Source organism: Saimiri boliviensis, chromosome 8, assembly GCF_048565385.1.
Source record: "Saimiri boliviensis isolate mSaiBol1 chromosome 8, mSaiBol1.pri, whole genome shotgun sequence".
Classification (NCBI taxonomy): domain Eukaryota; kingdom Metazoa; phylum Chordata; class Mammalia; order Primates; family Cebidae; genus Saimiri; species Saimiri boliviensis.
The window spans coordinates 6,186,782-6,209,234 of record NC_133456.1 but is presented as its reverse complement, the minus strand read 5'-3'; the positions used below and the strand labels follow the sequence as shown (position 1 = coordinate 6,209,234).

General features: G+C 44.4%; 1 protein-coding gene and 1 pseudogene across 11 annotated transcripts in view; both read right to left on the bottom strand.

Annotated features, from left to right (window-relative positions):
• Positions 1-22,453, bottom strand: part of ERC2 (ELKS/RAB6-interacting/CAST family member 2) — a 970,127-nt gene that overhangs the window by 135,912 nt on the left and 811,762 nt on the right. The gene's annotated exons all lie outside the window — the stretch shown is intronic.
• LOC141585318 (uncharacterized) lies at positions 4,742-21,433 on the bottom strand (annotated as a pseudogene).

Sequence of the window (22,453 nt, the reverse complement as noted above, 5' to 3'; positions counted from 1 at the left end):
GACTGAATCTGGCCTGCAGGCCTATGGTTTGCAGACCTCTGTTCTAAAGGCCTAGCTTGCTAATGACAAACCAGACCTGACTCCCAAGTAAGTGCTCAGTCATGAGTTATAAGCCCAGTGTTAGACCAAATCACTCAGAGGGAAGCGAAGAGGCCATGAGAAGTCAGCCCCTCTGAGCTTCTCTCCGGTCATTCACTGTGCCCTGTCACACTTCCCAACCATTTCCAGGACCTGTCGTGGTCTCACCGGTATGCCTGTTCATTCCTGCCTTCCTGTCCCTCTCATGGGGACTGGCCCATCCAGTAGAACAGCCTGTTATATCCAGTTCCGCCTGGGATCAGGCCTGTGGCTGAGGCCCTGGCAGGACAAAGGGCTTCCTGGAATGCTCCCCTTCTTTTCTTTCTCAAAGCAATGACAGCCCTCCTTTGTCCAAATCCTCAGAGTTGGGGCTAAGAACTTTTTCATCTACGTCTAGGCAGAAAAATAGGAAGGCAGTTCCTTCTCATTCTCCCTTTCACCTAGGGAGTACGGAAACACACTGTGGAATATGAAAAGGCATGAACCAGAGCTGCTAAAAGGATGGGTGGGAGTGTGCTGAGGTAGCATCTCTACCTGCTCAGTACTCATCAAGTGCTAAGCACTGCCAGGAGTCAGAAGCGGAGCTCAGAAAGCATGAGGGGCCTGCCTGAAGGCACAGACTGGGAGCAGGGACCAGCTTGGCACCCAAGCTGGTCTGACCAGGGTCTGATCAACTCTAAATCCCAAGTTACTGCAAACCACTCTCTGTCCCTGGGTGCAAATGGCAGCTTGAATGCATTGAGTACTCACTGGAGCCTGGCTTTCAAATGCAGTACGATTTGCAAGCATTTTACTTATTGATGTGTTTACTTTTTTTTTTTTTTTTGCCAACTCCCTACTAGACAATCAAGTCTAAAGAAACTGCTCTCTCTATCCAGCATAGTCATTTGTACATCATAGGTGTTTATCACATATGTATAGTATTTGTTAATAAAGAAAAATAATATGAATATTAGATAGTAGTAACTATCTACAGGCCGGGCACTGGGTGAAGAATTTGACATGCATTATCTCACTGACCCCTCCGACTCAAGTTAGCTACTGTTATTTTTCCCACTTTATTGATAATAAAACTAAGGATCTGAAAGGTTAACACTTTTAGCCCAAGGTCAGAAAGCTAACAAATGGCAAAAGCAGTAACTGAACCCAGTTCTGTTAGGCTCTTAACCCAGATTCCTCTTACTCCATTCAGTTCCCCCCACACAATGATTTCCCTTGTCCCAACTCAAACAGTGAGCCCGTTGGCCCTGGGCCCCATTCCCTCCACAACAAAAAGTCATCTTTTCTCTTTCCCCCTGACCATGTTCATTCCTAGTGTCTGGAAATTGCCCTCACCTATAAAATCAGGATAATTTTCCATTGTCAACACACATCCCAACCTCCTCCATGGGGTTTTTGTGAGAATTAACCCCATTTGCAGCCCTTAATTAAGCTGTTAAAAGCACAAGTAGCTTTTTCTCCATTTTTACATGGCTTCCCAAATGGTTAATGCTGAGTTCTTTCTTGGTGCAAGCACAAGGAGCTCATAACTTTTCAATGGATTATGAAAGTTACTCCCCCAGGGGCTCGGCAAAGCAGTCATCGCTGTGCATAGCTTTGGCATTGCGTCAGTGAATTTAGTCCTTCCTGAGCTAATGGTGGTTCTTAATAATATTATTGGAATTATTATTACCTTCAATTAAAACATTGTCCATGAATGACTTACTACTTCAGAGAGATTCCCCAAAGAGTCACGTTAGAGTTTGTAGTCTTTTTTTTCAAAGGGCACCCTAAGAACAGGAACCAGAGTCCTTGCCCATCCCCCCAAGTAAATACATTAATTAATAAATACACAGCATTCAAATACTTTTATGTTGTTGGCTGGTTACCAGGTTTTAAATTGACTTCCTTAAGGGTGGATAGGGCTGGCTGATCACTACCACTTTGTTCTAAAAACTAAAAGGAAATCAGGAAAACTATGCAATCTTCTTTATTTGTCCCCACCAAACTACATTAGAATGGCATTACTGGTATAGCGACAACCTTCACAGAATGAACACCATCTTATCTTGCTGGAGATGGTGGGCAGCACAGGGTTTGGTTTCAAAGACAATAAGATGAATGGTATCCGGCAAAAGCCCTACCTGTTACATCTCCCTTGACAATACCTGAGAGTTGAGAACACCCTATAGAAATGGCTTCAAAACCAGGTAGATTGCTCATTAGATTCCGGGTCAGTGAGCTATCTAACTCTGCATATGTGCATAGAGGTGGAGGAAGTTCTCAAACAAAAAACCGAAGTCTGTCGTTTGGGTCAAAGAGGACTTGGGCTGCGTTCAGAATCTGATACTCAGACACTGTGAAAATGTGTCCCCACTTCGCGGGAGACCAGGCAGGAGAGGAGCGCTACCTTCTTCTATAGGAAAAGTAGTGCTAGTGTGTCCCAAGCCCAGATGGACTGAGAAGAGAACCATCTCAAGGGCCCAGTGATGCATCTTGGAAGTCGAGGTGCTGAACTTCAGGGGAGGAACATCTGAGGCCAGGGAAGACAATGTATTCATAATGAGGAGGCCAGGGACCGGGACATGAGCCACAGAGAAGCCTGGGGAGCCTACAGGAAGGAGAGAAAGTATAGGCTTGAACCAAAGAGGAAGAAGAGGCTGGGACACACTGTCTGGCACAAAATGGACCAGAAATAATTGTTGAATCAGTAAACAAACAAATGACAATTGGGGGAGACCTAACATCCTGGCTTGGCCTGAAAGCTCTGTCAACTTAAATCTGTATCAGTCAGGAAAGATTGCCTGTGTACACACCTTGGCTGATTTCAATCCTTATATTTAGAAAACCAATGTAAACCAACCAAATCTAATTCAATCTACTTGCCTGAATGTATGATACTTTGGTTTCTGTGGGGTATGTGTGTGCATGTGTGTACACACGCATGTGCATGCACACATTTAATTTTCGTTTCTAAGAAAATTAACTTGAACCCCTGTGTTGCCTATGAGTTTATCAAGGGCAGGAAGCAGATGTTTTCACACTTGCTTCTTACCAAGGCTGCGGGAGAAGAGGTGGTACAACACTCAAGGTCTCACCGCTGCCTCTGATAAGGAGGAGGCGGATACACACAGGGCAGGGGCTTCCGGGAAAACTATGTTAAATTTGGAGGGAGTGGCTTAATGAGGGCTGCCTGGGAAAGCTTGCTCTGTATGATATTAAAAGATACCGCAATTTACATGTCCTGTGGCTGCACTTCATCTCCCCAGGAGAGAAATCTGTGGCTGCGTGGGTGCAGCCACACCCTTGCCCTGATTCTCTGTCTTCCTCTTCGGTAACTAACTGGACTTCCTGCTTCCTTGCTGGCCCAGTCTTGGCCTATCTGTCTTTGTTAAGGAATGAGATTCCAGGTTTTTCCACAAGGCTCGCATTCCAAGAATGGCCTTGTAGCCTAATTCTTCCCAAGTTTTTGCCTGTTCTTGACATATATTATTGCTTTCTCTGCCACACCTTTCAAGAGATCCTATCTCTTGCATCGCCCTGGAAGGAGAAACCCCACAGATGGCTTGATCTGCTCTAACTTGTACAGAGTTGACTGTATCAAGTTAGGACTCCTGCTTCAGACAAATACATCTATAAGGCTGCCCAGTGCCCTCTAGCATGTGACCTGGTTCTGAGATGGACCAATGAGTTTCCTTCCCTAGGTATCGAGAAAGAGGGATTCCAAGAGACTGAGCCAGTCCATGATGAGGTTGTGGGGAGATGGAGACTGTGGTAAGGGCATGAGAAAGGTACAGAAGACAAGATGAGAAAGCAGAAGACAAACGTCCTGATGTTCCACTCCCCAGATGGGGTCCTGAGTAGCTCGGCTGTCCCTCTAGCCCTTTGACTCCCTGCAGGTCTTCAACAAGCCCCGGCAGCAGATGTTCTTTCTGCCTGTTCATTACTCAGTACAATTTCTTTTTGTAGCAGCAGTACCTTGATTTTTCTTTTGGGGACTCACACTTCCCTCATTCTCAGACTCTGGGAAGGGAATATGACATAAGACTAGTCAATTAAAATACCTTATTTCTTAGCCATATAGTAATTGGTTCATGGATAGGAACGTGACAAAAGTTGATACAATGACATTCCATCTGAGGGGAGGGAGAGGCTTCCATACATCTGGGATGTCCACACTGCTATATAAGCAACTGGGGCTGTTAGCAGCTGTTTTTTTATTTTATGGGGAATCTTATAATAGAAGTCTGCCAGAGAATGAAATCCCCTTGGGGGAAAACAAAGCCAAAAGATGGTGACAGAGACCTAATGCCATTACTTTTAGACCCTGGATCCAGCCATACATTAAATCATTACACTCTGACTTTTTAGATATAAGAGGCAATATAGGCCAGGCATGGTGGCTCGCACCTGTAATCCCACGACTTTGGGAGGCCAAGGCGGGCAGTCCATCTGAGGTCAGGAGTTTAAGACCAGCCTGGCCAACATTGCAAAAACCCAGCTCTCCTAAAAATACAAAAATCAGCCAGGCGTGGTAGCATGCACCTGTAATCCGAGCTACTCAGTAGGCTGAGGCAGTAGAATAGCTTGAACCTGGGAGGTGAAGGTTGCAGTAAGCCAAGAGCCTACCATTGCACTACAGCCTGGGCAACAGAGTGAGACTCTGTTTCAAAAAAAAAAAAAAAAAAAAAAAAAGCCAATATACACTCCTTCCCTTTTGAATAATAGTTTGAATTGATGCAAGACTCTTGACTATAACATATCCCTTTAGGGTCCAGATAGCCTGTGTAGGCTCCTATTTCTTGCAGCGCAGGAACCTACTCTACCAATCTCTCCCTCTTTTTCCTTCTACTGTTTTTATTGTCATGAATAAGGTGTTAAAAGAAGAGCAGAAATTTCACCTTTGGAGTACCTTAGTGCCTTTGTAAACTGCATACTCGACCATCTAGACATCTTTTCCATACATCTTACTAGCCTATCAAGTTTCTCAGTTTGATCCAAGTACTCTTAAATGTCTTCAGAGAGCACAAGGAAGATTACAAGGATGATTTTATGGTGAAGAGTAGCTCATCACTTCCACTCAAATTCTATTGGCCAGAAATCATTTGCATGGTAGAGTCGTGCAATGTTCCCTTACTCCCAGGAAGGAGAAACACTAGTGAGTAGACACTGTGGGCTGCACGAACATAGTACTGGCCCAAGACAGGCACTCATATTTGTTGAATGAATAAACAACGAGGAATGTATAGAGTTGGGGTTTGTAGGTAATTCAGAGATTCTTCCTTATACTATCAGGCAAAGAGGAAAAGCCATATCCCACTGTCATTCATGAGTAAGCATGTTCTCATTCCTCAGGGCAATATGCTATGTTCAGTCTCTCTGTATATTCATCCAAATTTTCGCTCTGGCTCCCATGCTTTCCACAGATCACAGCATTTTTTTTTTTTTTTTTTTTTTTTTTTTTTTTTTTTGAGACAGAGTCTTGCTCTCTCGCCCAGGCTGGAGTACAGTAGCATGATCTCAGCTCACTGCAACCTCTGCCCCCTGGGGTTCAACAGGGATTCTTGTGCCTCTTCCTCCCAAGTAGCTGGGAGTATAGCATGTACTACCACACCCAGCTAATTTTTGTATTTTTAGTAGAGATGAGGTTTCATCATGTTCCCAGGCTGGTCTCGAACTCCTGGCCTCAAGTGATCGGCCCATCTCAGCCTCCCAAAGTGCTGGGATTACAGGCTTGATCCACTGCGCCCAACCTGATCACAGTTTTAATTGACCAATTTTGTTTTCTACACTTGTTTGCCCTCTCCCCATAATGATACTATGACATTCTTATGCCATCCCAAAATGTGCCAAACATCCCATCAGATGGGATGAAGGAAGAGGGTAGGAGGAGTTTGCTTGTTAAATTCACATTGTATATGGATTTAGAAGTGTTTTACTCTCAAGACTAAGCAGTTCAGAAACAGATGAGAGGCAATATTTTCCTTCACTGGAGAAACAATATTTTTACACTGAAAGTCACATACATACAAGTGTTTGTATGCATCTATCTGCCTAAAGAGAAAATAATTATGAAATCTTGTTACCACTTTGTTTACCTGGTTTTATATTTTCATGAGTAAATATAGCATGGAAATTTATCAGATTTACTCTTAAGTATTTTAGAGGCAATGGCTACCCAGCCTGGAGAAACTTTTCTGCAGAACTCTGCTATGGAAAGGGCTCTGTGAGCCAGTCTTCCTGACACTGCTCGGTAGGATCAAAGTGTTTTGTTTAAAGGAGTATTTTCAGAGAATTACAATGTAAATTTAAAAATGGGATTAGCAATCATCATAGATTTAGAATGCAACTTAAAAATAATTTTAAAAATCTAGGCTCACCTTTCCTTGAATACTGCTTTGATATTGATATTTCCTTGACTGTGGGAAGATTTTTCAAAATCTTACTCTGCCTTGAGGTAATCATTACTAGCATCAATCATCATCATGTGGATATAGAGTACTGGCAAGGCCAATGTTAGATAAAAGAGAGTTTCTAATGCCTCCTCCTGGTGCGGTTCTGTTTTCAAGGGACTTGCCATTATATCCTTGAGTTGAATTTTATTGGACTTGAAAGAATTTGCATGCAAATTGCTTATTCTGGTTACAATCTTGGACAAGCCACTCAACCTCTCTGTACTTACACTCTCCGTCTATAAGATGGAGATAATGATAATTCCTACCATATAGGGTTATCCTCAAGATTAAATGAGTTAATGCACATAAAATATTCAATAGAGTTCCTGGCACAGAGAAAACTTCAGTTATCATTATTTTCTCATTATTTTTCAACATACGTATTAGTGAACAAGCATACCTTTGAAGAAATTTATGGTTTATGTTTGTAGTAAAATCAGATGTAAGTTGGCATCTAATGTTGAAGATAAAATATTCAGAGAAAAATAAATATTAAAACTTAAATACAATTCAGACTCTGAATTACTAATGCAAAGCAGCTTTCGCTATAAATATTTGGTCTATGGGTTTCAAGATAAATGGAAAAAATAATGAAAACCAAACTCACAAATGCCCTCCAGACATGGAGAAGCTAGGGCTAGTTAAAATGTGACTGTAGATGCATAATGATTCAGGGGCCTTTCTGGATAGGATGAAGGGAGTCAAGGAGATGCTGAAGAGGGTATGTGAATTCCTCGAAATTTACTTTGCGCTCACGCATTTTCTGGGGAGAGAGTCCTCCGTTATCATCATGTTTTCCATCCAAGGAGTCTATGACCTTGAAAAGATTAAGCATCACCAGCGTAGACAGACAGATGGTAAGACTGACGGGTACCTTTGCTTCCAGACTGCTCACTACGCATAATTCAGAATATCTGTACAGTGATCATCTAGAGTGAGAACTTCCCCTGTTTAAACATACAAGGTTCTCCTTACTGGAGAAAAAGGGGAACCTGGAAGAGGGTACTACCCTTTGACAAGGACCAAAATTTCAGAGTAAATAGTGGGAAAGAGATCTGGGACTTTATCTCTAAAAATGAGACAAAAATTTTTGGAAATGAGTATACATATATTATTTTTAATGAATTTTAGGCTGTAATTTCAACAACTTGCCAGTTTTATAAAGAGCAAAGAATAAAATGTGGGTTGATTTATTTGGCCCGTATTTTGGCCAAATAAACTGCAGAATAGCCAACCCCTATTGTTGTATGAGGACATCACGTGACATCCTTTACTTTCATCAATGCAGTTGTTAACAGTCCTATTTTTTTGAGTCTGCAAAAAAAATATTTGAGACATATGCCACTTTCCCAAGAACCTGTCATAAGCCTCTAACATCCAATGCCTCCCTTTGAATCCCTGGGGCTGTCATCATGCTTATTGGCTTTTCTTTTTACTTGATAACAAGTTATCTTCATTTGTTAAGGAATTTGTATGTGACACAAACCTGGCTTCCAAAATCCCTTTCATCAGCTTGATAAAGCCTTGCATCTTTTGAAAAATGTGCTACTTCAATTTGTAAGTGTTGCGCAATCTATTTTCACTGTGTTTCTCGATCCTGGAAACATCCGGATGATCCAGAAAAGACAGATGCCTGTAGAGTTGACTCTCGACACAGTGGGAGGCCCACCATTAAAAGGGGAAGGATGTCTGAGTGGGGCTAATTTGATAAATGGTCCATTAATTCGTGAATGTTTTAATGTTATGACAACTCTGGCTTTCCTGCTACCTTTTAACCACCAACCTCAGATAATGAATTTTTGGATAAGGGAAAACGAAGGGGAATCCCTGTATAGTTAATGCAAACTGGTACCAGCTTGGTGCAAGGAGAAGAGGGCCCTTTCAGTGCATTCTTCCAAAAAAGCCATGTTGCACATAGTGGCTGGTGAGGGGGAAATAATACATTTCAGGCAAGTGTAGGTTAAATAAGCCCTTGAGAATTAGTCTATGAACTCTACTCTAGTGGAAAATGAGGCCCACATTCCAAACCAATTTCACAACGCCCCATCCCCCTTTTTAATAACAGCCCATTTTGACATCGGGGGTTGCCTATTCTGCAATTCTGTAATAGTGAATTTTTGCTTATTGTGTTTCGGGATAACAAGGTGCGCCTGTGTTTCTTTCTTGCGTATCGGTTTGCAGAAAGTAATTGCCCTGCAATTCTTAATCCAACCCGTTCACGCATTCCTTTCTGCATTGTTCTTGTTTGTCATGTCTGAGCTGTCACCTGAGAGCTGATCTTCCTTTGCTAAAATCCATTCAAGAAGCATCTTTACCCTTCAAGATGTCTGGTACAAAGATACACTGTTTTGACTGATGTAGCAAAATATTTACAGAGCATCTTTTTCCAAAGTATTATACTCTTGTGTTACTTCCCAAGGAAAGAGCTGTTTGTAGAATAAAATGGTGGAATTTAGATAAATGATTGTCTTTTGGGGAGAGTGGTAGGGGGCTGTCACTTAGAAAATATAACCTGAAGAATACAATGCTAATATTTGTTCCCTTTTCACCAAAAATCTTATTATGTGCCAGACACTGTGCTAGGCACTTTGTACATACTAGCATGTACAAAATGTGTTTATTTAACCCTATTTAAGCCTAATTTATTACTGTCCCTTTAAGGCTTTTCCCCCAGTAGAATGTAAGCTCCATGTGGACAAGGATTTTTTGTCTGTATTTATTGCTACATCCCTGATGCCTAGAACAGTGCCTGGAATACAGTAGGTACTCAACAAATATTTCCTGAATAATAAAAGAATCCCCATTTTACACACAGGAAAGCTGAGGCACAGACAGGCCAGTTATATACAATTTGCCTAAGGTCAAAAAGGTAATAAGTGAAAAATCAGATTTCAAACAATATTTACTAGAAAAATAACCTAACAAACCTAGCAAAAGATATGCTCCCTTTACCATCCAACACACAAAGACAACTACACACGGGCACACACCCACTCTCAGACCCACGCACAAAGAACCTACCCAGCTCATCTGCTTCTTTAGCTCACCATGGGTAAACTGCTGAAGAACACATTTTTGTTCCCCATCCTCCTCCTCAAACTGTCCTCTTCAAACAAAAAATCCTCTGCAGGTTCCTCTGTCGGCAGTTTTCTTAGTATTTAGTGACCTCCCCTGCCCAGATTTTGCTCCCTGCACTAAAATCCCCACCCCTCAATGAACTGTTAATTATAACTACTACAAAGTCTACACTCGCCCAAGAGAGAAGCTGTTTGGCAGCAGCTGTGAAAGCCGGACTAAGTTATTTGGGGATTAATCCGCTGCTGAATGTAGTCTTACAAGTACAGCTTTGGGGGGGGGGGGAAGATAAAAGGAGCTAATGCTGTTGTTATAAATGTGAACTTCTACATAACACACACACACACACACACACACACACACACACACACACACACACAGGCACACCCACAAATACGTTGACTAAAAGTTAAAATATGATTACCAAAGGATAAGAAGGACTTAGGACCGTAATGTAAAACATTAAGAAATATACCCTGGCTTTCTGTGTTCCACAGAAGATACAAGTGTGCTCTGAGCCAGGGAGAATTAAAAAAAAAAAAAAGAGAGAGAGACAAAGATGGCAAATTGAAGTATCTTTAGGTAGACTTAAATATAGCTTCAGAGATTATAATTCAGATCAAGGCTAGAGCTCCATTTCAACATTCCTTAACTGCTAGTAACATAACAAAGGTCTGCAAATTGGGAGGTACATCTGCTTGGGAGGGGATGCTTATCTGATCTAGGCCCATCTTTCTTCATGTTTCAATCCCAGAACAGCTGCCTTCTCTTGGTGAGAAACTCAAGGATGGCAGCACAAAGCAGGAAGCTAAAAGCACAGCTGGCTGTGGTCCTGCTGCAGCTGCCTTGCCCTGTGGAGCATGTGCTTTGGTGGGTGGAGCAGAAGTGGCCTGCTTGGGGGAGTCCTGGGTGGCTGCTGGCAGGCAGCTGCATGCCCTGCAACAGGGTAGTGCCCATTTGTACCCCAGTGGGGGGTGGTGGTGGAATAGAGCGAGACAATGGGGCCATAAGAAGGTGGCATGTCCATCTTCCCCCAGGGTCAGCTGAGCTTCCTGAAGCTGGGGATGGGTTGGGAGGGTTATTCTTCCCTTTCATTCATTCCCTCACTTGCTCCTTGATTCATTCACTTACCCTCTATTCATTCAAATATTAGTAGAGGAATGTGGTACTACAATCAAATGCACAGACTTGGGGGGCAGACTTCGGTGGGACTTCCAGCCCACTCAGTGAGCCAGCTGTGAGACTTTCAGCGAATTATTAAACCTGGATGAGCTTCAGTGTCCTCATCTGTAGAGCAGAAATATTAACAGTGCCACATCTCATAGGACTGCTGCCAGGACACTATGAATCAGTGACAAAGGACTATACGTGCTGCCTGGCACACACCAAGTGTTCAATAAACAGCAGGTATTCGAATGAGGATGACAGTTCTGTGGAAGCCACAGAGATGTGTCTTGCAGGTGGCTGCCGCTGAGGCCCACTTGAAAGATCCCCAGTCTGCATGGTTGTCCTCGAGCAGAGGAGTCATACACAAGTAACAAGAGAAAAATTTAAAAAAGTAAGGAAGTCCCAAGAGGAAGGTGCAAAGAAGGCCCCGTGGAGAAAGACCGTCAGATCCAGAGTTTGTCTATTAGAAGAGTATCCCTTTGTCCAGGTTCAGAGACATGGCTGCTGAGTTCTGAACCCCAGGCAGAAGCAGTGTGTTGAGGGGCTGGCACACATAAAGCTCTAAGCTGACCCCAGAGTGAGAGACGCTGCTCTGCTTCTGTTATGCTCCCTCAGAAGACAGTCCATTTGTGACAAGGGAAAGCAGCAGAGAGAGGGTACAAGTGGGACCAGGGAGGGCACACACCACAGAGACACTGGATAACTTGCCACTCTGTAGCAGTTGAGCCAGGCTGGGCAAGGACATGAATGAAGATTCCCTTCCATCCTTCATCTCAGAACCAGGGGCTTATCCCTCAGACCAACTCCCTGAGTGTCCCGAGGAACACAAGTTCTACAAGATATCCTTCCCCAAACATTCCAGGGCCATGCGCATAAATACATCTGTGACAGGCATAAGACTGCACTTCCCTCTAGGAGTCTGACTGTGCTCATTAGCACATCAAAGGCTCTAAGAAGTCCTCCAACAGACAGTCTGTTTAACTTGATTCTTTCAAAGTTATCCAACCTTGAAATAATTTTTTTTTGAGACAGAGTGTCACTCTGTCGCCAGGCTGGAGTGCAATGACGCGATCTCAGCTCACTGTAACCTCCCCCTCGCGGGTTCAAGTGATTCTGCTGCCTCAGCCTCCCGAGTTGCTGGGACTACAGGTGCGCACCACCGCGCCCCAGCTAATTTTTATACTTGTCAGTAGAGACGGGGTTTCACCATATTGGACAGGCTGGTCTTGAACTCCTGACCTCATGATCCACCAGCCTCAGCTTCCCAAAGTGCTGGGATTACAGACATGAGCCACCACACATGACCTGACCAACCATTTTTTAAAATAATGCTTTTGTTCCAATCCAAATTATGCATTTTATACATAAAGAAGTACAGGTCCAGGGTGAAGAAGATGAGACTCTCCCGAGGGCACGAAGTCAGCGAGGAGCTATGCTGAACCTGAACGCTAGCTCTGGTGCACAGCTCTTTGGCCTCCTTCTCATTTCCCCATGGAGCCAGGGCATCCCCGTCATGTGCCAGTGCTCCTTGGACTAGGTGGTGACAATGCTGACACTTCTGTCAAGCAGAAGTCACTCAAGGTGACTGCCTTATAACATACTTCTAAAAACAAACTGTAAAAGACCTGTCTGAAATGTCTGATGGGGAACAGATTTCTAAGTCCACATTCCTGGAAGACATGCAGGTGGGCCTGGAGGCAGAGAGGCCAGCAGGGAGGGGCACAAGGCTCCCAGGTCCTGAATCCGGGCTCAGCCCTTCCACTGCCCTTGCTGGCCATGTGCTTCAACCCTCCAGGTCTGATTCCTCACTATGAAACAAGAAGATTCTGTTGTCTTTTAGTCCTGCCTAGTTATGATTGGAAAGAGAAAGGTTTGGCAGCATTCGGGATGACTACTTGGCATTTGGGAGAGCCCCAAATCCCCTATGGAAACGCCCACCTCGCCATGGTGACTGCCATGCTTCTCTGCCTCCTTATTCACAGAGCACAGTTTTCCCTGCAAAAAGTCCTCCCAAGGCTCCCCGGTTCTCTTAAAACATTCAGTCTACTAACTCTCGCCTAAGGCCCAGTGCAAACTGGGTGCTACCCACCTCTCCAAGTTCATCTCCTACCACCTCTCTCGCATCTCACTTGATGATCACCACCTTGGCCTTCTTCATGCTGGCTTCTTCTGATCCCAGGGTCACCTTCTCACATCAGCCTTGCAAACCATTTCATCTGAGGCAGCATCCTCTCCCCTTGGTCTCTTCCCCTTCATTTCTTTCTTTGTACTTATCACTGGCTAAAATCACCTTATTTGTTGATTTACCTGCTTAATTTCTGACTCTCCGTGAGAGAAAGTAATCCATGAAGGCAGAGTATTGTTTATTGCTTCATATTTACTGCTTGTTTACTGGCACAAAGACTGGCAAAAAGTAGGTGTTCATTAAACTTCAATTAAATGAATGAACAAATAATTTCTCTTCCAGAAAAAAAGCCTGCTTACCCCTTCAAAGCCTAGGTCAAATAAAACCTTCCACCAATCATCTAGGCAAAGCTGAAAAGCTACCTTTTTTGTATTCCTATGGCCTTTGTGTCTGCCTCTCATAGGATGTTTCTTTTTTGTTTGTTTTTTTGAGACAGTGTCTCCGGCTTTGTTGTTAAGGCTGGCATGCAGTGGAGCGATCTCAGCTCACTGCAATCTCCGCCTCCTGGGTTCAACCAATTCTCCCTGCGTGAGCCTCCCAAGTAGCTGGGATTACAGGTGTCTGCCACCACTCCCAGCTAACTTTTTTTTTTTTTTGTATTTTTAGTAGACATGGGGTTTCACCACGTTGGCCAGGCTGGTCATGAACTCCTGACCCCATGTGATCTGCCCACCTCAGCCTCCCAAAGTGCTGGGATTACAGGTGTGAGCCACCGCACCCAGCCTGCCTCTCATAGGATGTTATATTCCATTCTGTCCTCACTCCTCTGAGGGCAGGGACCTATGCATGTCATTCTGAAAGTCCACAGCCTTCGCTAGAGGCTGGCCCTCTGTAGGTCTTCCACAGTGCTTAGAGAATTAAGAAACTGCTCTTCTAGAACCAAACTCTCTCTGGACTCATACAATCAGGACTTTGTTTGCTCTCCAGGAAAGTTCAGCCATATGAGTTTTAAAGCTTACATTAAATTGTCTACATCTTCCTGTCCATAAGCCTCCCCCAAGGGAAGCATCATCTGGAAGCCATGTGATCGAGTGGACACTGATTTTGTGTAAGCCCCGCTTCCTGGGTTCTAGTCTCAGGCCTCGGCTGGAAGATCTTGAACTGGGTCTTCCGCCTCTCCGAACCTTTATCTCTTTAGTTTATGAAAGAGATTGAAAAAGCTCTGCAGATCACCCCAGCCAGCCCTTCCTTGTTTTGAATTTGTGGCTCAGTCTTACATACTTTCCCACTAGTAGTCCATACATGCAGTTTGATAAGGAGTAAGTCTAGTAAGTACAGCCAAACAAGTATTTTGCCAAGGAAATCTTACCCTCAGAGAAACAGGGGCTCATCCATTGTTCTCTAATTGGTGTTTTAATTCAGACTCATTCTGCTACACACAGGCTTATACTAAATGAGGGGATTTTTATACCTGTTAAAGGTTCAAGGCTTTCACAGATTGCAAAAGAAGGCAAAATCCCTGCAGCTCAGAACCCTGTTGGATTTCATTTTACCCAGCCTTGCAGATTAGCTTCAAAGCGACTGCTTGGTCAGCAAACATTTCTGCTGGCCTGGAAAAGCTCTTCAGTTCTTCCCAATCCCTATCAGGACTGTACCACCACAGCTATGAGGAGCGGGATAAGCCATTTTCCATTCCTGTGAACATTTCTGGGCCTGAGGCCTGCCTTTTTTCAGATTCTGTGGGCCTTTGCTAATTTGTGTGACAGCTTAAATGTAAATAGGACACATCTGCATGGGTTAAAAAAATAGGCTCTTGTTGTAAAGGGGAGTGCACCGTGTTTATTTATCATCTACAACTGGAAAGCGGGTTCTGTTTCTAGTCTGTAATCGCTGATGGTTTGCGACAACCTGAGGCATTCTGGAACAGTTTTAGTTGACTATTGACTTTTTAAATTAGTCTACATTCATTTTCTTTTCTTTTTTTCCCCCCAACTCCTTGGCTGGGAGAAGACAGTAAGAACCTATAAAGGTGGACATTTACAGACCAGGTCCCTGAGGCACACACACCTGACGAGATGCCCGCTAACTGCTGGTGATCACATTCCTCTTCCTAACTCCACTAGCCACTATTTGCTGGGCAGTACTTCATGCCAGGTACACTTCGTATGCTTTCTCTCTTTTGCTCCTGACAACCACCCAAAGAAGTAGATATTATTGTTCTGTCTTCAGAAATGAAGAAACTGAGGCATAGACAGTTGAGCACACTGACTAAGACTGTGTACTGAAAAGTATCAGAATTGGTGTCTGAGCCCATGGCTTAGATTATTCTTTACCATCTATATAGTATCTTTCAGGAGTCTCACACTCATCTACCAAGTTGGGCTGCTAATCAAGGGATACATACAAGCCTAAAACTACATCTTGGCAGTGGGTGAAGGAATTCATTTAAGAAAAATAACTTAGATATAGAAGTGACATCTTTAGTTGTATTCAGATAGCCCAATATCGCTATTGAATTTCATGAGACTATACATACATATTTCACACGCGTGTGTAAGTGCAAATCAAAATCGTCATTTCTGTAATCACTTTTTTCATGAATTTTTCCATAGTTCACTTTAATTCTATTGCATTCAACAGGTAAGATAATAAAAGATTACTTTTTTAATCTTACCTTTACTTGCAATAGTGATCACAGCATCAGCTGCGAACACTTTTGGTTGCTTACCATAGGCTGGCAATTTGGAAAGCAATCTGAGAAGTCACCTCGAAAATTTTAATAAAGGGGTATAATCTATCAAAAGAGCACTACAAACCAATGACAGATTATACTGCTGTGGAAAGATGTCCACAATATACAAAGGGCAAAAGAGGGAGTTGTGGAATAATTTGTATAGGACAATATCAATCCTGGTAAAAGTATGCGTGTGTGTGTGTGTGTGTGTGTGTGTGTGTGTGTGTGTGTGTGTGAAGAATCTCTGGAATGACAGAGTACATAGATTTAGGGATGTTGCAGAGGGGACTTTCACTTTTCACTATATGTGTCTTCTAGACTGTTTAACTTTTCATGCACATGTATTTTTAATTTAAAAAGTGATTTAAAAAAATGACATTTAAAAGTGTTGCTTGCCAGCCAGCTGTCCCAAGAAGTCCAAGTCACCACTGGTGTACTTTCTATGGTGATTACTGCCATCAAGGCCATATTTCCTCCTTAGATCATCTACCTGCTCGCCCCAGCTCTGTCTTGGAATGCCCACTCCATCTAAAGGCTGGCTATGCCAGCTAAACCATGTCCAGCTGCTTTTGAGCCATCTAGCTCTCCCTCCTCTTCCTCCTCGTTTCTGGTTACATATTGTCATGGCCTTGCCCTTTGCATCCAGAAAGGCCAAGATAGCTGGGAACAGTTTACGCCCCGGAGAAGGGTGCTAAACTCAGCATTCTTGATGAGGAAGGCTTGCCCCAACCCAGCTAGTAAAGAGGAGGTCAAAAGAAACACACAGGTCTCAGCTCCTCAGTGAAGTCATCCTCCAAACTTGATTCCTCTTTCATTCCAGGCTGTCCATCAGGGCCACCCATGCTAAGCATGAACACCAGCGAGCTGCATCACCTCATAGCTCAGCATTTCAGAAGGCGCACTGTCTGGCCTATTAGCAGGACAGAAATCTGGTGCTGGGTGACAGCACCTGCCAATCAAATGGCTTTTCCGTGTAAGCCTACTTCGCCTGAGCTTTGTGGATGTGGTTTCCAGTCTGACTTTCTTGTTTCAGAGCTGAGGTTTCAACGATGCATCTGGACAAAATATGCTTTCCATATAGGCCAACAATTTATTTATTTATTGCTTATGACATTATACTTGGCAGCTAAGGAGATATAAAACAATTTGAACCACTCTACAGAAAACGGTTGCAAAGTTGCCACTGGAGACCACGGTGGAAGATAATAGAGGAGAACAGAGTCTCCCAGATCTTTCTGTAATTGACAGGCAGAGCCTCTAGAGGCAAGTGCGGCCAGCAGGCATTCTTGTGAGGAGCTCACATCTCTTTCCAGCCTCAACTCCTGCTTTGGCACGAGAAGGAGCCAGAGGCATGTGTTGGAGGTCTCCTCTGACAGCACATTTGGAGCCAGTGTGAGGACCTTTGCCATCCACCCCTAATTGCCAGGGTAGATGGATGTTTTGGATACTCGTTAATGCAGTGGGTGGCGCTGACCTGCTTCCTTCCTCTGCCCGTGATCACATACCTCTTCCTCTGTCCCACTGATACTGTGGGTGCCCCTTCCATGGCCTGCTGCGCTCAACCATTTCAGTGTATGCAGACCAACCTCTAACCGTTCATTCTAGCATGCCTTTGCCTGAGGACTTTCCTGGCCTCTAAGATTCACCCTGTACAGGCTTGTGGCAGGTGACAACTGTGTATTGATGCCCTCTGAAAGTAGCCCTCAGCTGATGACTCTCTGGAACGAGGACATGCATATCACAGCTCCCTCACCCCTAAAGTGAGATGGCTCGGGTTCCACACCGCCTCGAGCATTCCACAGCAGGACTAAGCTGCAGTCACCAGTCGCCCACAGTGGTGGCTTGACAACTCTCCCTTTATTGGCTTCCCTTCCCATTGCCTTATTGATGTTTCCCGGGAACCCATCTCCCAAGAACAGCTTATACTACATCCTTGTCATAGAATCTGCTTCTAGGAACCCAAATTCAGAAAACTCCTACCCTATTCCTGCCCAGCTATTATGTTAGAGATCATAAATTAGAGTCTCAAGATTGTTTCTGGCACTTGAACTCTTTGTTGGAACTACAGAGTGTTTAAAAGAATTCAGATAAGTTGCTATCACAAAGAAATCTAGATTCTTGGATTCTATTAAAAAACGGAACAGATATTACTATATGGAGCCCGCATTCCCTTATGGCATGTGGGGCTGAAGCTGACTTGTGATGCCCCTTTAACCAAGCCTCCCGGGCCCATTTCCCTCAATGACATTTCCAGACTGGATCCTGTGGGCAGCTGGGTCAGCCAGGCTACCTGTAAGGCCAGGCGCCTTCTTGAGGGCCTGAGTTACTATACGGAACATTCAGGCCTGGATCATACGTAGAAAAGTATGCGTGTTCAGCGTGGATGTGTGAATACAGAGATGTGTGTTCAGCCCAGGATGCAATAATATCATCAAGAAGAGAGTCACTAACAGCTAATGAGTGCAACCATGTCAGGTGCCCTGCTAAACCCTTTGCATTTTTTTTTTCCATTTTGCTCTTCATGGCCACACTGCGAGACAGATCCTATTATTATCTTCATGTTTTATTTGAGGAAACTAAGTCTTAAAGAGTTGGAAAACTTATCCACTTAGCTAGTAACGAAGCTGGGACTCCAGTTTAAATTTGTGCTGTTCTCTCTGTCTGCAAAGCTACTTGGCCCCCTCATCCAGGGCATAGGTATAACCATGAGAAAATGCACTTTACTTATTTATTTACTTATTTATTTTGAGTTTTGATTTAAAGAAATTTTTTTAGAAGACGAAGTCTTACTCTGTCGTCCAGGCTGGAATGCAGTGGTGCAATCATAGCTCATGCAGCCTCAAACTCCTAGGCTCAAGTGATCTTCCTGCCTCAGCCTTTGGAGTAGCTTGGACTACAGATGCACACCCCCGCTTCCAGCTATTTTTTGGTTTTTACTTTGCAGTTTTGGTAGAGATGGGGTCTCACTATATTGCCCAGACTGGTCTTGAACTCATGGCTTCAAGTGATCCTCTCACCCTGGCCTCCCAAAGCATTGGAATTAACAGGCATAAGCCAGCACTCCTGGTGGAGAATGGACTTTACATGGTTGCTCTGCCATCATCCAGACCTGGCCTTGAGTCTGGGAGGCTCTGTAACCTTTCTTGTCAGTGCATGGAGGAAATACATCTCCAAAGGGGCAGCTTCAAAGTAGCCCGCTCCTGTCTACTTAGCATTGCTAAGTAGACACCTTGAGAATTCTGAAAGATGTATAGACCAAAAGGTTCATTAGCTTCTGACCAGCCCAATCTCTTCTTGTAGGAAGTCACAGTGGAAACCAAGTTAGACTCCAAAGGCCAGCCGAATTGACAATGATATGAAACCGTCACCGCAGAACCTAGAATGTCCACCTGTGACAACCACTGTTCCCTTCCTATAGACATGCCCTCTAGGGAAGAAGAGGTCTAGAAATAATTTCAAAAGGGAGTAGAAGGGGTCACGATGAAGAGAAGAATGGCATCCCCAAAATTAGGGATGTTGGCTGAAGCAGTCACGTGGCATCAGGCTAAGAGGCCCCGGGGAACCATTCCGAGGCAGGATGGTGGCTTTGATGCAAAGAGTGACTGCTGGATTCCTGGCGCCACCTCTTCTCTCATCTCACCTAGAGATGGCCTGGCCACTGGGACCTCCGTGGCTATGAAGCCCATCTCCTGGATAGTGCTATGATGTGTATCCCCAAGATCCTCCTCTTTGACTCCCCTGCTTTTGCCTCCATGGTTGGCTGACATCTCTTCTGACACATCCTTTTTTTCTTCTTTTATTTTTGCTGTCAAAACATTCAGGCAGTTAGATCTAGCCTGGCTGGCTGAGAGCTGTCCTGGCTCTTTAAGGCAACTTGGCAAATCTTTACTCCGATCTATTCCATTTTGCTTTCACAGATGTATAGTCTTATTTCCCTTGCTTTCAAGTCCTTGGGGTGGGAGGGAGTAACCTCATTTGCCTACCAGTGTGTTTCCTTTAAGTCTCCCTGACCAGAGTGTAAGCCGCCCCAGAGAAATTAGGCAAGAAATCAGGGTGGTGAGTACACAGATTCTGGGGCCATTATAGATGATAACTCACATCCTCCATCACTATTAATACTATTATATTTCATTCTCTCTCTCTCTCTCTCTTTCGACAAGGTCTCACTCTGTTGCATAGGCTGGAGTGCAGTGGCACGATCTCGGCTCACTGGAATCTCTGCCTCCTGGGCTCAGGTAATTCTCCCACCTCAGTCTCCTAAGTAGCTGGGACTACAGGTATACATCACCATGCCCAGCTAATTTCTGCATTTTTTTTTAAGTAGAGACAGGGTTTTGCCATGTTTCCCAGGCTGGTCTTAAAATCCTAGGCTCAAGCAATTTTCCCACCTTGGCCACCCAAAGTGTTGGGATTACAGGTGTGAGCCACCACACTTAGCCTTTGGATGTACTTCTTAACTTCTCTGGCCCAGGTTTCTTTCCCTGTAAACTGTAGATAATTATTTTTATTGAAAAGATATGCTCAAAGTGTCAAATGAAATAATGTGTGTAAAGTGCTGAGGAGTGTCTGAAAGCTGGGGAAATGTCTATATAAGTGGAATAATAACAATACTGGCAATGGCTGTGATTGCAGCATGCCTCCTATGCTCCCTGTAGCTCTGAGGTATAGCTCCCGCTGTGGGTCTTAACAAATGCTTGCTAAATTAACTTAAGCCAGGACTCAATAAGGAATGCAATTTCTATTCATCTGGCCTCAAACTGGCTTATGGAAAAAAGGCACTTATTAGCTCTTGTAACGAAGTCATTCAGGACGAGTCTGGCTTTCAGCACAGGTGAATTCAGGATCTTAAATGATGTCTTCAGGGATCTGTCTCTGCCTCTTTCTACATCACTCTTGTCTAATTTCCTTTCCTTTCTGACTTCATTTTCAGGTAGGATTCTCTTCTTGCTATGGCCCAGTTGCCCCTGGCATCCCAAACTTCATCACTTCAGCTTCTATTTCCATGGAGTAAACAGTTCTTTTTCCAAGCAGTCCTTAATTCAAAATCTCAGAACTGAAACTCATTGGTCTAGTTTGATCATGTGCCCATTTCTGAACCAATCACTGTGGCCCAAGGGATAGCTCTCTCCCAGTGACCAAGTCTAGGGAAAGTGAACTCTGATTGGCGGGCTTGAGTGTGTGCCCATCCTGACACAGTGCTGGGTGAAGGGTAACTGTCTCAGAACTGCAGAAACTGAAAGGAATTTCCCAAAGAAACTCTGGCCACTGCTACCAAAACATGGGGAGACAGACAATGGGCTGACCAAAGCAACAGATGGCTGTATACCACTAGCAGGCACTGAATGCATTTTGGACACTTGCTCATGATTATCTCCCTCCCCCTGCCACAGAGCCACATAATCAGAAGCCTGAAGGACCATCACTATGCAAGTGAATCTGAGTAGTCCTGACCTGCCAGCCCGTGACAGGGCAACAGCAGCCACAGATGTTTACCTAAACAAGTGCTACCAGGCCCCAGGCTCGCAGGCTCTTCCCCATGCTCAGTCCAGCTGACAGGCAGCCCTGACATAACATGTCAAGGCCAAGAGTCAGGACACCCTGTCAAGATGTCACAGTGCCTCAGGACACATGGGGTGGGCAGGTGACAGCTGCAGTGACCCTTCCCGAGGCCACAGAGCAACCTGCATCTGCCACCTTCAACAGGCAAGGCATCCTTCTTCTCAGAAAACAGGGAAAGCAAGCAAGAATTTGAAACTGTATATTCTTTCCTGTTTCATTAAGGGGTTGGGCTTTGCTTTCCTGAAAGCTTTTGTTCTTCTGTCAGCATATTCAAAACAACCAAACGGCGTTACCTGCTCTGAAATTCCCAAGATGCCCATCCTCAGAGGTGCTTTTGGCTTCCTCATATAGCAGAAGGAAGATTTGCTTCCCAGCTGATTCTCTACTCCTCAGGACATTCACAAATGGCAAATTATAAGCCCATGTTGCCTCTGCTGTCTGCAACTTGGGCCTGTCAGTCCAGAATAATATTTGGATAATGATTTGGCCAAATCAGGCCTTGCTGTCATCCTGGGCTTCTCTTTTCTCCCTCCACCCGATGAACAAATCCCGTGGCCTGTCCTCCTCGGATAGCTCTGGAATCCAGCAGCTTTCCCCCAACCCTGATCCACCCACCCTTCCTTCCTACCCCTCACCACCTCTCTCCGGTCCCAGTGGTCTCTGTGCTTCACTTATTCCCCTCCATGAATTCTTGGCTCTTCCATCAGAGGAATCCTAATGCACCCACATCCATCCCGGCCACTGCTCAGCCTTTTCTTTCAATGGTTTCCAAGTCCCCTTATAATTAAGTTCAGTCTCCTCAAAAAACGAGTAGAAAGGCTTTCTGACCTCAGTCACAACCAACAACCTCAGCCTCACCCATTCTGCCTCTTTGCCTCCCATACTCCAGACGTATTTATGGGCATAGGTAGGCTCCCAGATCAGACCTACATCATGACATTCCTGGGGCTGAGCTATTTTCCTCTGCCGCCTCTGTACCTGGCCAACTCTTATTTGTCCTTGAGGCCTCAGCTCAAGGGCCGCTATTTCTGGCTTCTGAATCTGGGTTTGGTATCTCTCCCACATGTTCTCCAGGCATCTAGTGCCTCCTCCATTACAGTACTTATTATACTACCCTGCAATTGCTTGCTTATTTCTGTTTCCTTCATTAGCCTGGAATAATATTGGGATAATAAGAGCCTGGAAGACCTACGAGTATGGAACTCATTCATTCATTATTGTATCCTTAGCTTCCCACACAAACCCCAGCACATTATGGAAGCTCAGTTCATATTTGTTAAA